The 14163-nt window shown below is 52.6% G+C and overlaps 1 protein-coding gene and 1 non-coding gene across 2 annotated transcripts in view; one reads left to right on the forward strand and one right to left on the reverse strand.

Moving 5' to 3' along the window:
- Positions 1–14163, reverse strand: part of RhoGEF64C (Rho guanine nucleotide exchange factor at 64C) — a 156430-nt gene that overhangs the window by 42880 nt on the left and 99387 nt on the right. The window lies entirely within an intron of this gene.
- LOC126542682 (U2 spliceosomal RNA) lies at positions 3294–3487 on the forward strand. The gene has a single exon (XR_007601836.1). It is a non-coding gene; the product is annotated as a U2 spliceosomal RNA (small nuclear RNA).

Raw genomic sequence — 14163 nt, forward strand, 5'->3', positions numbered from 1 at the left:
GGATTTCCGAACGGAAGCTAACGGGCTATAGTGCCACAGTTTTGATACGAACTGTCGGTCACGCCGAAAGCGTGCACCACGCCGCCATGCACGGGAGCGAGCGCTGAGGCGCTGTTCGCACACACGGGAAGCAATACAAGTGTTTGTTGACCACGCTGTTGACTGCACCATGCCCCGAGTGTGCGTCCTCCGAGGAAACACGTGGCGTCTGAGTTGGTTCGAAGCAAGCAGGTCGCGCGAAGAAAGCTGGAAAATCTTGCATTGAAACTAATAATTGCCGCAGTACTGTGCAAATGTGGTAGGCGAATACACGCAGACCCATGTCAAAAAGCAAGGCGCATTACATACGGGTGGAAACCGGAACAGAATGCCTTGGCCGCCGTTGAATACACGGCGGCATTGAATAAAGTTGAGTATGCGCGTTCGTCTTAATCGCCTTGTATATGCTGTCGGTTGTTCTTATGACAGGCGCAAGTGCAAGAACATTTTCGACAGCGTATGATTAGAGACTTCACCAGAACAACGTGATATAGAGGGATAGAAATAAAGAAGGTTAGGTTACAGGTTAGGTTACAGGTTACAGCTTACAGTTTTGTACCCTGTACAACAGGGTTCGGGGATGTAAGGTAGGCGATGGCGACAGAAAGAGAAGGAGAGAGCAATATGAGACTCAACGGAGACTTGCACGAACAAAGAACATCGCGCAGTCCAAGACGCTCACGTAAACCATTCGATCGCTGAAAACGGAGCAGGGCTTTCAAAGCTCTTTGAGCTGACGAAAAGCGAGGTCTGTTTTCAGATATCGTCATCCAATTCATTTGGTAAATCAGATAATTGTACTATGCAACAACAAGCGATATGTCTCAACTGAGCAATTATTTTAACAAAGGTAATAACGAGTAATTGTCTTAATAAATTGATGCGCAACATGTGACGATTTAGGGGTTTCCTCGGAACCATGTATACCACAGGGCAGCGCTGTCGACCGTTCCACTGAGCGGCAGAATGAGGTTCCCACGTGAGAGATATGGAGTTTAAACGTGAAATTGGCGTGCTATGAAAATACGCTGGAAGCAAGACAAACATTGCGCAGCTGAGTCGCCACCTTTTCCACGTATCCTGTTGCGTGACTCGTTTGATCTTTCTTATTGCCTCTTGTTGCTATATGGCCTTCAATGCAAAGGGAGTTCTTTGCCAAATAATTATTTCTCAGCATTTGCCTTTCGCGTACTTCGTTCTCTCAATAGTACTTTGGCAATAGTACCTTGGCTTGCATATTGGCTTGCTCGCTACAACACTCTTTCAGAATCTCAGAATTAGAAAATCGCGGACGCTCACGAGTATTTTATCATGCCAAATAATGCTGCTCAGCTACAGCAAATGCTTGTAGCATATTTTAAAGGTATATACACTGCCTGCACTGGCAACAGATTACTCTATCAATACTTAAGCGCTTACGGCGCACTTCGCAGTTTTGCATACGGGAACTGAAGACAATCGATGTCATATTGTTCCACGTGTTAGTGTCGAAAACACAAAAACCGAAAAGACGTAGTAACGATGACCTTGCACTGATTTAAACGCCGCCGTAACGCGCTTCGGTATCCGTGCTGCAATGATATAGCCGTGCAAATGATCGTCCAGCCACGGACACGAGACCTTGACGTGTGAGAGAGCAAATTTACGCATTTGCTCATGCCGTCAAAATACATTCATGGACATCGGTATTGTGTGCAGTTAGAACTCGATCTAACTAAACCCGACTTTAAGAAGTTCCCGATCTAACGAAGAAATTTCCGTTCTCCGCCAAGTACCCATAAAGTGCAATGTTGTCATCAACCCGAATTAAAGAAACTATATAGCTTGCATTTAACCAGATTTAACCAAGCTTTACGAGAAATACTTGAGTAAAAAAACAGCTGTGATTTCTTTCTAATTCTGAAGCAGACGGGCTTTTGTTCGAGCGTTCGCTCTAACGCTGTCGCGTTAGAACATGTAGGCGCCCTAGTCCCGCGGCCCTAGCTTTATTTTGACGAGGATGCGTGCCGCGCCCATGCGTGGAACAACGGACTCGGCAGTCGCTAGCGTTCTTACGTACCGTAAGATGGCGCTAGGGGCGACGGTAGTTGGGCCGCCCTCGCGGACCTTTTACACGCGCAGGCGTGAGTTAGCGGCAAATACAATGCCGCGGCACCTTATGGGTGTCGCTACGTTACAATTTTATGTTTAGAAGGAGCGAAAAATTCCTACTCGATTTTCCGAACTTCCCGATTTAACGAAATGATTTGAGCGTAGTCATCACTTCGTTAAATCGAGTTTCAACTGTATGCCTCTCGGCGAGACTACCCGTGCACATTCCGCTTATTACAATCAGGGGAAAAATCGGAGAGTGTACAAATGTAACAAGCGCATAAGGAGCCGGAAAGCGAAGCGTTTGTGGAAAAGTGTTTTCTCCTCTTTGCGTCATGCTTTAAGCGCTCTAGTTCTTTCATTAACTCAGTATGCAGCGTCAACGGACCCATATTAGCACTTGGTTGGCAATGAGGAAAGATGAAGAGAGATCAGGGATAAGGAAAAGGTGAGAAGGTAAGCTATAGGCTGAGCCCAATTGTGCTCACGGGGAAAGCGTAGAAAGAGAACAAAGATGACATGATAAGTACCATTAGCACTACGCATTAGTGCGTGGTGTCATTAGTACCACGCACACACACTCTCAAGCGTTCAACGTTCAATGGTGACGTTTCCATGACTTACGGGCATGCTTGTGTGGCGGTCATAAAGGGTGTGAAGGTCGGGAGAGCGGTTGCCGTGATCGAAATGTCTTCACTTGATTTTCCCGTTCATTATTTTCTTCTTTTTCTTTTATCCAACTCGCAAATAAGAATAGGGTTAGATGTGCGTGGTATTGAAAACCAGCAAGTATACAGACAGCAACGAGAATTCCGCGTCGTGTCCAAGGTAAGGTCACTCGCTAGATGACTTACACATGCCAATTCTTTCCAAGTGTTGAGTAGCAGGTGAAAAAATCGTGAGCCATTCCACTCTGAAGGATGATGACCAGCGAAGCTGTTTAGCACACGACACAGAGGTGACACAGAATTTTGAACAAAGGTACGAATTCATTCGCTGTGCTTTTTATATACATTCGCGTGGACGTCGAGACCGCCGCCCCGAGGAGCCAGAGGAAACTAGAAACGCGCGACGTTTCGACGGGACCGCCACCACGGGAGAGCGGAAGGAAAGGAGATACGCAAGCGTTTGGAACGCCGACAAAGAGAGGGCGATGTGAACATATAGACATGACCGACGGGGCTTAAAGTGTAGTATCTGTTCTTATCAGCTTAATATCTGATACGGGTTCTATTTGGACCCAATATATAAAACTTCTTTTTGCAAGTTGGCGGAGTGCTTGAAGCCTGCTTCACCTCTGCCGCGGGTCGGCCCGGTAGTGCACACGCAAAACAAAAACGCAAGGAACCCTAGCCATAAACAGCTTCGCTGTAAAATATTGTTTATTCAGGTCGACCTCTCAGCGTTTCTGCCATAATAAATGTCTTTCTCTCAGAGTTTGTCAAGTTGGCTTCGCCGCTCACACGGATTTGGTGTATAGTGGCGAAGCATATGCAGAACAATTTAGCGGAAATCTTTTGCAGATTGTGGCGTACAGCCCGCTGCAGTTATGACAGTGGTCAGGCAGCCTTCGCCTTGTATAAGAATGCTCACTAATTAAACCAATATCTACTGTTGTTCAAATCTTTATAGAGTAAGCATATAACGAGGTAGCTGTGCCGCGAAGCATCAAATTATATTCACTATACCAGCGTTACGGAAGGTAGAAACAACGCTTACCTATAGCCATTTTTGCGGCTGACGCGCGGGTTTAGTGAGACAAAGTATGGAATGACGAAGTACGGAAAGCCGTTGTAAAACTCGGCAACAGCAGCAGCAGCTGGCTGCGTGCTCTGGAACGCACGGCCTCCCAGAAATGACCAATCCGCACAACATCTGCGCCATTCTTTAGCAAACGGAGCGTCCTCACGCATCCACTCTGTGGAACTCTGTGCTCCAGGAAGGAAGTGAGGAACGAGCCACCGCGGCAACGCGCATGTATACACAGAGCTCGCGTCTCACCGCAGGACGCAAATCGAACGACCGACCGTCCAGTCGTCGTGGCCGCGCGGTAGACAATAACCGGTGTGAATGAGAACGACGTAAAAAACGGGCCGCTCGTGACGAGTTGCCTGCCACGCGATAAAGGGCGGGGGCTGGCTGCCATCGCCGGCTGCAGCTTCTGCCGCAACAGCAGCGCCGGTGGCTGCGTGCGCGCCCGAGTCGCTCTTTTCCTGCAACCGTGTTCGCGCGGCGGCAAGCGCTCCCGTTGCGAGCTAAGGCCTCGCGGATGCGCGGAGCTTCGCTTTGCCGAGAAGCGCGCGCGCTTGATTCGGTCGAGGAGACACGAAGTGGTGGTGCCGGGGTCCGCTCGCGCACCAACGGCGCGAGTGGTGGTGCGCCCCTACGTGCACCGTTCCGGGTTCCCGGAGCAACCGCGTGACGCGCGCATCTTATCGCAAGCCTGGAGAAAGACGTATCGCCCCCTGGCATCTCGCGGGCGTAGCGGGACATTTGCGGTACACAGAATTGGCAGAGTCTCGATCCGGGCAGCGTCGCCGTCGCGATGCTGGCGCGCGCGGAACCGCCAACTCTGACGGCATGTAGAAAACTGAGCGAGCGTGACGAAACGACGCTGTCTCCGTTGTGCACCGCTTCTCGGAACGCGTGCTGTCCCGACGTGCACTCCGTGCAAGTCACTCAGGAGCCCGCGAACACTTTTTACCGTTGTTTATAGTGGGGAGTCAAAACACGTGCTCGGTGAACTGTTGCGAACAAGCGAGTGGGCATAAAGTTCGCGCTTGAAAGCGCTAGCTCCCAAACGGTCAAGCGTTCATTATGGCGGCTCTTGGTGATCTCTCGCGGAGTGAGGCCGGTGTGTAGCGTGGCGCCGCCATCGTTTGCAGTCAAAGGCGACGACCGCGGTAGGCACTGCAGTGAACTTGGACCGGCAAGAGTTACTATATGGTTACACTACACAGTATATGTACAGTATATGGCTATATACAGTAACTTTAGGATCGGCATAGACGGCATACGAAGCCACGCTTAGCCGTCATACCTCATCAAAATAAACTTGACCACGGTCGCCTTTACGGTGTCATTTCGGAGGTCGAAACGGGGTAGCCGTTTCGCAATCAGTTTATCAACGAAATATGTGGTGTATTAGGAGGAAACTTTTATCAGAAATGCTCCACGTGGAAATTCTAGGGCGATTAATGGAACGAGCTTCTGGAATGGCCGGCTGTGTGGCTCGGAAGGAGGAGCAACGCGCGCGTTCACCATATGTATATGCTCAAATAAAAAAAAAATTGCACTCTTCGGGAGCTTATCTTTCTCCTAAACAATAATCGTTATCTTGCGTGTCATTGAACGCTGCACGCCCGTTAATTTCAGCCCCCGAACGGCATCCGCGTATCAACCGTGTAAGCATGACACAGCGTTCTTGACAGAAAGGTGGCAAGCGCAGAGTACTAGAACAAGGAAATGTAGTAGCGAACAAAAACAAAACATGCTTTATAGTTGGCGATCACCCTTCGGGGACAAGATAAGCCCCGAAGAGCGTAAATATCTGAGAGTGCACGAGCAGCGCAACTCGTATGCCGACGACGGGGGTTATTGGTGTCAGCGCTCCTTGTCTTGAAGCAAGACTGCAACCGTCTCGTACCGAGCGTCTCCACGTATCTGTCTCGTTTATGCGAACGAGCGCTCATGCGTAGCAATTAAGGCGTCCTCGCGACGTATACAACTCGTGTTGTCTTTGTAGCCACTAAAAAAAAAAAAAAGGCCAGCATATATCTGCGCTCGCTGTAAGCAGCCATGACGTTCGCCGCTCCGCAGCTTCGAGGAGGTCCCGGCGCACTTCCCACGTAGAACAATAGCGGGTCCGCGGTGGCTGCTGCGTCGAGTCCGTGGTATGCGCGCGCGCGAGACTATAGTCTTGGAGCGGCGCTCGCAGCAGCTGCGTGCTACGTAATTGCCCCCGTTGAAGGACTGGCACTGCAAGCGGGACGCCCGGGCGTTGCTCTCTCTCTCTGCTCTAAAGCTGCTCCAGTCAAAAAGGGCGTACTGCACGACGGGCCTCATCGCGAAAGTCCGTCCCGACCGTGGCTACGGATTTCTCTTGGCATTTCTCGCCTGCCGACGCCATGCGCCTTCGCTCAAGCTCCGACGCATGCCGACCCGTTATACACTGCAGCGGCCGCAGGACGCGATTCGGAGGGCCGAACCCGTTTCGCCGCTTTCGTTCTCGGCGAGCTCCTTCACGACGCCGAGTGACAACGCGTACATGCCCGTGCGAATAGGCAGACAGCTATAGACGGAGCCCCACCCCGTAAACACATGGTCCAGCCGCCTCTCTCGGAGTTGCTGACGGGTTTCTGTTGCGTGCCACCGCCGTGTGAGGCACCCCGTCATAACGCTGCCGTCCTGAACGCATTCCGAGGAATTCCCGTGCAGGCGAATGGGCTACACGGCGCTGCCCCACACCGCCAAAGATACGCTCGCAACTTGTGCGTGCCATGTGCCGCCCTTGTGGGGCGTTGTTTTGAAGGCCGTCTCGACGCAGTGTACGCGTTCTGCATCAGCGCATTCACGTGCCTTCACGTTGCCCGTTGCTTGTGCCGGCTTCTCGCCCTCAAAGGAAAAGCCACTCCGAAGCAGGCCACATCACTTAGTCGTCCTTATGGAGCCCTCCACCACTGCGGAAACCACCGCCCCATCAAAAATGCGCGAATAGGGGTAAGCGTCTTTATACCGCGCCGCTGTTGCATTCTAGACGGCCGACAGCGTCGGGCAACGGCACGGCCGTGTTACGCTGGTCGTAGCTGTGGTCACGATCGATGCTCAGAGTTGCGTAAAAGTCGTGACCCAAGCTATGCACGTTTGAAGTTGCATTGCCGAAATTCCGCGTCCGTCTTCTCCGTGTCTTGGAAGGGCTCGGCGCCATACTACACTGTCATCGACGATCCACCAACACAATTATATCGAGCAGGAGCGAAGCACAGGAAAAAATAAACGAAAAGGACTGAAACAGACAAATGTTGAAAGCCTGAAAGGATTCTCGTCACCCATTGTCGTTTTGCACACGAACGGTCAACTTGAATAGAGTAGAAATATCTGTCCCAAGGAGGAATAGAGAGAGAGAGAGAGCGACGAAAGGAAAAAGAAAAGAAAGACAAAATGACAGCTGAAGATGTCGCGCTGGGAGAATTGGAGTTCGTGCACAGTCGATGATGATGTTTTCCTGCATGGTTTGTGCAGAATCAGAATCCGCTATAGGCAGCGTGCACGATCACGTGCCAAGTTACTGTGCGGCCTGCGCCACGCCTGGCTCACGAGTGACCTGCTTCGCGAAAGAGTCGGCCACGTTCCCTTTGAAGAGAGCGCCAACCGCCCGTCAACTGTGTCTTCGTATACACCGGACTGCAGCAGGGCAGTGAAATCGCGCGTGTGCCCTGCCACTCCTCGACGCATCTCTAAAGGTCTTCATTCTGCAGCTGAGGCTGCAGTGTGTGTACAGGATTGCACGCATGAGTAGTTGAATGGAGCGAGTCACCTTGCGCTCTGCTGGAGGCCGATCCGTGCCTGTATCTAAAGAGACGCTCATGTTTGTTCTGTGTCTATAGTCTTTGTAGGGGGAGGAGGCGCGATGTTGTTATACGCGAACTTGCGCGGTGTACGTTGTACAGGAGTGCGAAATACAAGCTTGCTCGTGGTCTCGGGCTGCAAAAAGAGGCGTGACAGATAACCTGAGAAGTTTATTTATTATTATTATTATTTTTGTTATCATTATCGGGCTCTCAAGAAGAGACAGCGGTCTCTACGTTGTAGGTACCAAAATGCTAGGCTGGTATAATTTAGCGATTCCTATCATCCATTTATATTTCTCTCCTAGAAAAATGTCGCTGTAAAGGTGATCTTGAAGGTGTACCGACGGGTGATTACAGGGTAAATGGGAAAACACACACACACACGCTCGCGCATGCGCGCACGTGTACTTATTGTGCCTGCACGTGATTGCAAGTGAAATCACGTTCACGTAACCTGCAGGTGCATCACGTTGTCCATGTCCTCGTTTACACAGAACACGTATAGCACGGTCGGGAGCTAGATAATTGACTTTTATATCCAGGCGACAACAATTATTGAGGGGAACTGAGATGTTCCCCAAAGCGCACGTGAATGGAACGATCGCGAAACCGAAAGAATGAGGCGCCGACATGGACTGTCTACGCACCAGACCATGGGAGAAAGTGCCAGGCGCGAGTCGCCCTTATATCGAGCGCCCGCGTATGCAGGTACAACGTGTGTGTACGGCGCCAGCGAAAGGGCTCCACAGCCGCGCTACTTTCGCTTCGCGAGGGGCGAACGCCATCCATGGCGATAACGAGCGCGACCTCATTTCGCCTTCGTTTACCTTTTACAACTAATTAATCTCCCTGGTGGCGGCACACATTCTGAACGCGACGATTGGAACGGGACCGGCAAACCAGCGGTGTCTCACGCGGGTCTAAGCCCCGCGGCGCAGACGGCTGTAACAAGGATCAACGAGGTCGAGAAGACAGATGAAAGAAAGAAAGAGCTGGATTGGGCGCACCGAAGAACGCCTGCAGCCGGGCAAGTACCGAACGCGATAAGAGCGGGGACGTTGCGTACCGAACAAAAAAAGAGCAGAAGTTGGAGAAACTGGAGCCAGCTATTTTGTTGCTCAAACCGTGCGGCGGTCGCTCACTACACCACAGAGGAAAGTTGTTGGGCTGCGGCGCGCGCGGAGTGACGCATTGCCTGCAGACGCGGGTGCAGCTCCCTCTGTGTACTTCTCGGGGACATCATTCGTCTTCGAGGGGCCACGTGTATGTTACGGGAAAGCAGCTGTATTTTCTGCGCAATTGGGATTCGCGAGTGAGGAGCGGCATTTTAATGCGTCTTGAGCCAAACTAGTCAAAAGGAAAAGACAGACGATGGTTTCAACCTTTGCCTTCTTTGAAGCCAAGCGCAAGACTAGCAAAACATACTTGCTCAGCAGCACACAAGGCTGAACCGTATCGCATAAGCTGCGTTGTCATTGTTGCGCTCGTGGCTTTTGCGTCGGCTGAGTCCGCTCACCGTGCTTTGCTTCAGAATAATGTGGCACTGGAGTTAAGGGTCATGATACGTCGCTTGAGACTGCACAATCGGCGCTCTTACGCATAGAGCAACAATCGCGCGGGAAGTTAAGCACGCATTCACATGGTCGCGCTTCTAATTCGCAGGCGCCAGCTGTAGCTTCCGTTCCTGCGTCACACCATCTTGAGACAGAAGTCGTCAGTTTGTATTACAATTCAATTTTCTATGTTAGATTTCGGGGCTTATGATGATGGAGGCCACATTGGTGGAAGGGGGCAGTGGGTTGATAGTTACAAGTGTACCTGTATTTGGTAATTTGACGCTAGAGATGATACAAATCAGAGAGAGAAAGAGAGAAAGTTCAGGACTATGGTCCTGAACTCATCTACTGAGACAGGCAGTTACTGTAATGCTTACTGCACCCACCCTCTCCCCCTAATTTCGTATAAAACTGCGTACGCTTCCGGTACTGTTCGCAAGGATTACGACGCGACAACGGCACAACCATGAAAACGACGACGACATGATCTTGACTCTATGGCAGAGACAACAACGGCGGAATGACGATTTAAGTGCCGTTGCAGCAAAATGTTGTTCCTTTGTGATATCCGTAGCATGAGCGATAAAGGATGCGCGAATAACGCGCAAGAACATACGCCGCAGCACATAACGGAATGAGCGGACGGAGCAAATCCTGTTTCTAGCTCGTTCGTTGATTTCGCTGTAAAACAGTACGATAGCTGCCAAGACAGGTTGAACCCTCCGGTATAAATAATAACTCGGTGATATCTACGCGCCTTTATTCGATCTCCGCCTTCTGGAGACACGTGCGAAGTCGGTGACCTCGCCCTCGCTTCTTTCGCGGGGTGTCAAGGTAAGAAGACGCACTCCCTCGCTGTCTGCCTTAAGCAACGTCTGAAGCCTTCTCAAGTAGAGCTCTCTTCGCTGCGCGATTTCTGCTAGGGGTTGCTTTTGTGTGGAAACACAGAGCGTAACAAGCCATGGCCCTCTTTCGCCGCGTGACTGTAAGGCTTCGTAACCGGCCTCGCCCCTCCTTGTGAAGTCGCTTCCATTGCGCGAATTGTCCAGCGGACGCGTCGCGCGGCAGCGAAAGCGGCGATTAGCTCCCGCGTGGCTTCTGCCTATACACACGCGTACCCTTGCAAAACGGCATAAATTCTCCCTGCGCATTCAAAGGGTCGGTCGCGCCGGATGGAGGCTCCGCTTGCACTTAGGCAGCGCTTCCAGCAGGTACATGCATGAAACGCGACAGACAGGTAGGCTGCGCGCACCGCCCTCAAAGTGTGCCGCTCTCGCGTGCGTGCTGCTGAAAAGCCCCCCACGAGACGCGCTGCCATCGTCGGTTCCGTCATCGCGCTTGACGCGACGCGGCTCTGACCGAATTGTCGTCGCGCGGCGCGACGGAAACGCGCGCGCATCTCTTCGCCGGATTACGCCACGCGACTGCGGCGCGCAACCGCAAGAGCAACAGCAGCAGCAGCAGCAAGAACGGTGACAGCGGGACGGCAGGGCCCCGAGCAGGGTGCCGCGCACACACACGGCGGATTGCGCGCACGCGTCCGCGGCGGCAGCCTTAACGACGAGCTTTCAGACCTTCTAGCCTACTTCGAACGCGCGTGTCGCCCGGCTCTTTGCTGCAGCTCCCCGAGACGGCGTTGCTGTCGCCGCAGGGCGCCTACGGCGACAGCCCAGCGCCTGTGTTGTCCGTGTGTAGCGTACAGCAGCTGGCGGGAATGGGATCGAGCGCATTCCTCCGCACGAGTAGAAGCGAGCTCTTCGGTTCAGAAGTCGGTCCAAGAGGGTGGCAGCAGCTCTGATTTGCGGCGATGGTTTGAGTCGAGTCCAGGGTTCGAATGCCTTTCGCACCTCTTAACACTGATTCTCACGCGTCTTGTGTGTGCGTAACTATCTCCTTGTGTGTGCGCAACCTGTGTGAGAATAATTTTCGCTATGCTTCTAAGTCATGAATGCCGTGACTTGCAGGTTTAACAACACACCTTAGAGGAGATAGAGAAATAGAGCTTGTGTCGTATGTGCCTACTGCAAGCATGAACCAACTAGTCCAGAAATGCGTTCCGAGGTCGATTAACTGTCCAAACCGCCGCCTTAGTTAAATAAACCTATCAAAATCGTTCGTTCATTTATGTTGTTTTCTCTGCATGACACCACTGTTAGGCAAAACTACACCAGACGACGGTCACAACTGTAATCTGAGACGACGAAGCTGCTGTCTTAGTACAACAATCGTATCTTCAATTGAGAGCACCAGAAGTCATACTAAGCGTCGTTTGGTTTGTCTAATCGAAGTTTTCCGCTCCAACGACTGTCTCAGCCGCTCGTACTATCGCGCTCAGTGTGAGCTACAACGCACGACCGCTTTTCCACGCGCTTTCGTGCTGTAGCTCACGTCTGAGCATGATAGCACACTAGCTGCTAGCATTTGCGCTCCTGTGTTGACAGTGACGGCGTATATACCTTTGTTTCGTCGCCAAATGACATGTGAAAAAACGCCCCACTCCTCTATACTCTTTCGTCCGTATCTTTGAACAGTGGGGTGGCGGCTGTAGCATGCGGGAACGGTCCCTTTTCCAGCACGCGCGTCGGAGCGGGCGCCCACGGCTTTGTCCTCGCGGTTTTGCACGGCCGGCGAGGCGTTCGCAAGGCGGCCACGTACAACGCCAGAACCATGCAAGCGCCCACAGTGTCCTGCGCGCTGCGGCCGACGCGTACGCATATAATGGCCATGCGAACCGCCCCCTGAATTCGCCTTCGGGAGCATGGAGGCGCTTTCCTTGTTGTTATTATTTCTTTTCCTTTCTTATTTCCTCTTACAAAATGGCCAGAGCGTTGACGCCACGGGCATCCCGCAACCTTGGTCGGCCGCCCCGGCGAAACAACGGTTGCCCTAGCTGGACAGGATAATTGAGCCGCTGGCTGGTTACGTCACAAGCACTTGGTTGTACGATACGTGCACCCCCCCCCCCCCTTCCTCCGCTATTGCCTCGCCTCCTTAAACGCATTCTCGGCTGAAAAGGAAAGGCTCGCGACGGCAATTACGACGGAAATGCGGACCTTATCTCGAGTTGACGTAGAAAAGCGTGCATATGCGTGCGCCAGTCTATTTGTTACAAAGCCCGGCCTCTACATACTTGTTGCTTTCGGAGCAAAGCCTCGCTCAGGAAGCAACGAGTACTCACGCCGTTCCTCCCTAAATGCCATTTGGCGCATCGTTTAAAGGGCGCTAACAAGCACTTCTCGTGCCAAAACTGATGTCGATATCTCGGGGTAGCGCAGTCGTGAGTCGCGTGTATCAGAGGCAGCACACGAACCGCTGTCGATGCACAAGAGGCGGCTGCTTTTTAGCGCTTGTAGCGCACCCGTATGCGAGGGGATTACTCTGAATTGCCTGAAGTGTGAAACAAATCAACGAGGTCGTCGGTGCTGCGTGGACGTTTGTGCCATCACGCCGACCATATAACGGGGACGGTTGGGCCACTCTGTGCCCCGACCACACGATGAGTACATAACGCGGTGAAGCGATGACGGACGAGGAAGCGCACTGCGCGTACCACTTCCCAGCAGCCCTCGTGTCTCTGCGCTATATACGCAAATCACGTGAGGCCGAGTTCGCCAGATGCCAGACTTTCCGTATGCATGTATATACACATTGTTTTGTCCCTGCCTCTCGTTTTCACTTCACGCCGCGCGTCGTCTCTAAGCATGGCCCTCCCTCCCTGACAGGGTGGCGCATGCGGACGGCGCCTGCTCTGAAGACCCCGGAGGCTGTGCTCGAAGCGACGATGAGGGGCGGATAATTTGCAAGACAAACGTGTACTGTTCGTGTTTTCAAACGTCCTGGGAAGCTGTTGAAAGCCGTAATCAGAAGTGAAAAATATTTAGACGCATATTTCTCGTAGATCGTCAAGGTGATGGCAGATAAATGTGGAACGTTGCAATTTTCTGCCATCAGAGACCTTGCAGGCGGCGCCGTGTCAAGGAGTCGCCGTATCGAAACGACGCGCGTTCAACTGCGTTTATTCGTGCGCGCGCGCCCATAGCGCGGTGCGCACACGTACACGCTGCCTGTCCGAGGAACGGCGCCGCTGTGTACGGCTGCCACGTGAAACGAGTTATTCAGGTTGCGTCGACAGCGCGGCACAAGGCTCGATGTAAGCGATGCAGGCATTCAGGCCGACGTCTCCCCGGTATGTCCCGGCCTCTGCAGTGTTTGCGCCCGCGCGTCTGTGTGTACACGCAAGCGCCGGACTTAATGCGCGTCTAGATGGCAGCGCTGACCTGTGCGCGACTGCGGCGAGACAATGCGACAGAACGAAAAAAAAATTTAATAATAAAGATAAACTTCGCGCCCGCAACGCGCATGCGATTGCCGGTCGCACCTCACTTGCCGATGGAGCGTCATTACAGGCGTTAGGCTGCATTAGCCGCATAGCGACCCACCCAGCGCTCTGCATGCACTGTGGCATAGAGTCCAGCCCAAGAACCGAAATTTGCGCTCCCCGTAGCGCACACGATCTCACTCTCTCTTTTAATTCCTCTTCCCATGTCTTATAACTTCTTCCTTTCTTTCTTTCTTCTTCTTTCTTTCTTTCTTTCTTTCTTTCTTTCTTTCTTTCTTGCTTTCTTTCAGCGTTTAAGAGCACATTCAAGTCTGGAAGGCTTGTACGTACGCGTGAAAGTTGTTGCGGGCGGCGTCTCCGTGCGAGTGCGCGTGTGGCAACGTAATGCGTTTCCAAGTGGCCGCGAGGTCTTTTTAAGCGCAGAGTGCCGAATGCACACGTTCCAGAGCGCGCGAATGTTGCGGCTGGCCGCTGCGGCTCCGCCGGCGGGCGATGTCAGCGGGGTCGCGCGCCAAAGTCGACCCCGTCGGGGCGCGCGCGCGAAGCCACGCACCGGCGTCAAGGGAAC

This window comes from Dermacentor andersoni, chromosome 2 (assembly GCF_023375885.2).
Source record: "Dermacentor andersoni chromosome 2, qqDerAnde1_hic_scaffold, whole genome shotgun sequence".
Taxonomy (NCBI): Eukaryota; Metazoa; Arthropoda; class Arachnida; order Ixodida; family Ixodidae; genus Dermacentor; species Dermacentor andersoni.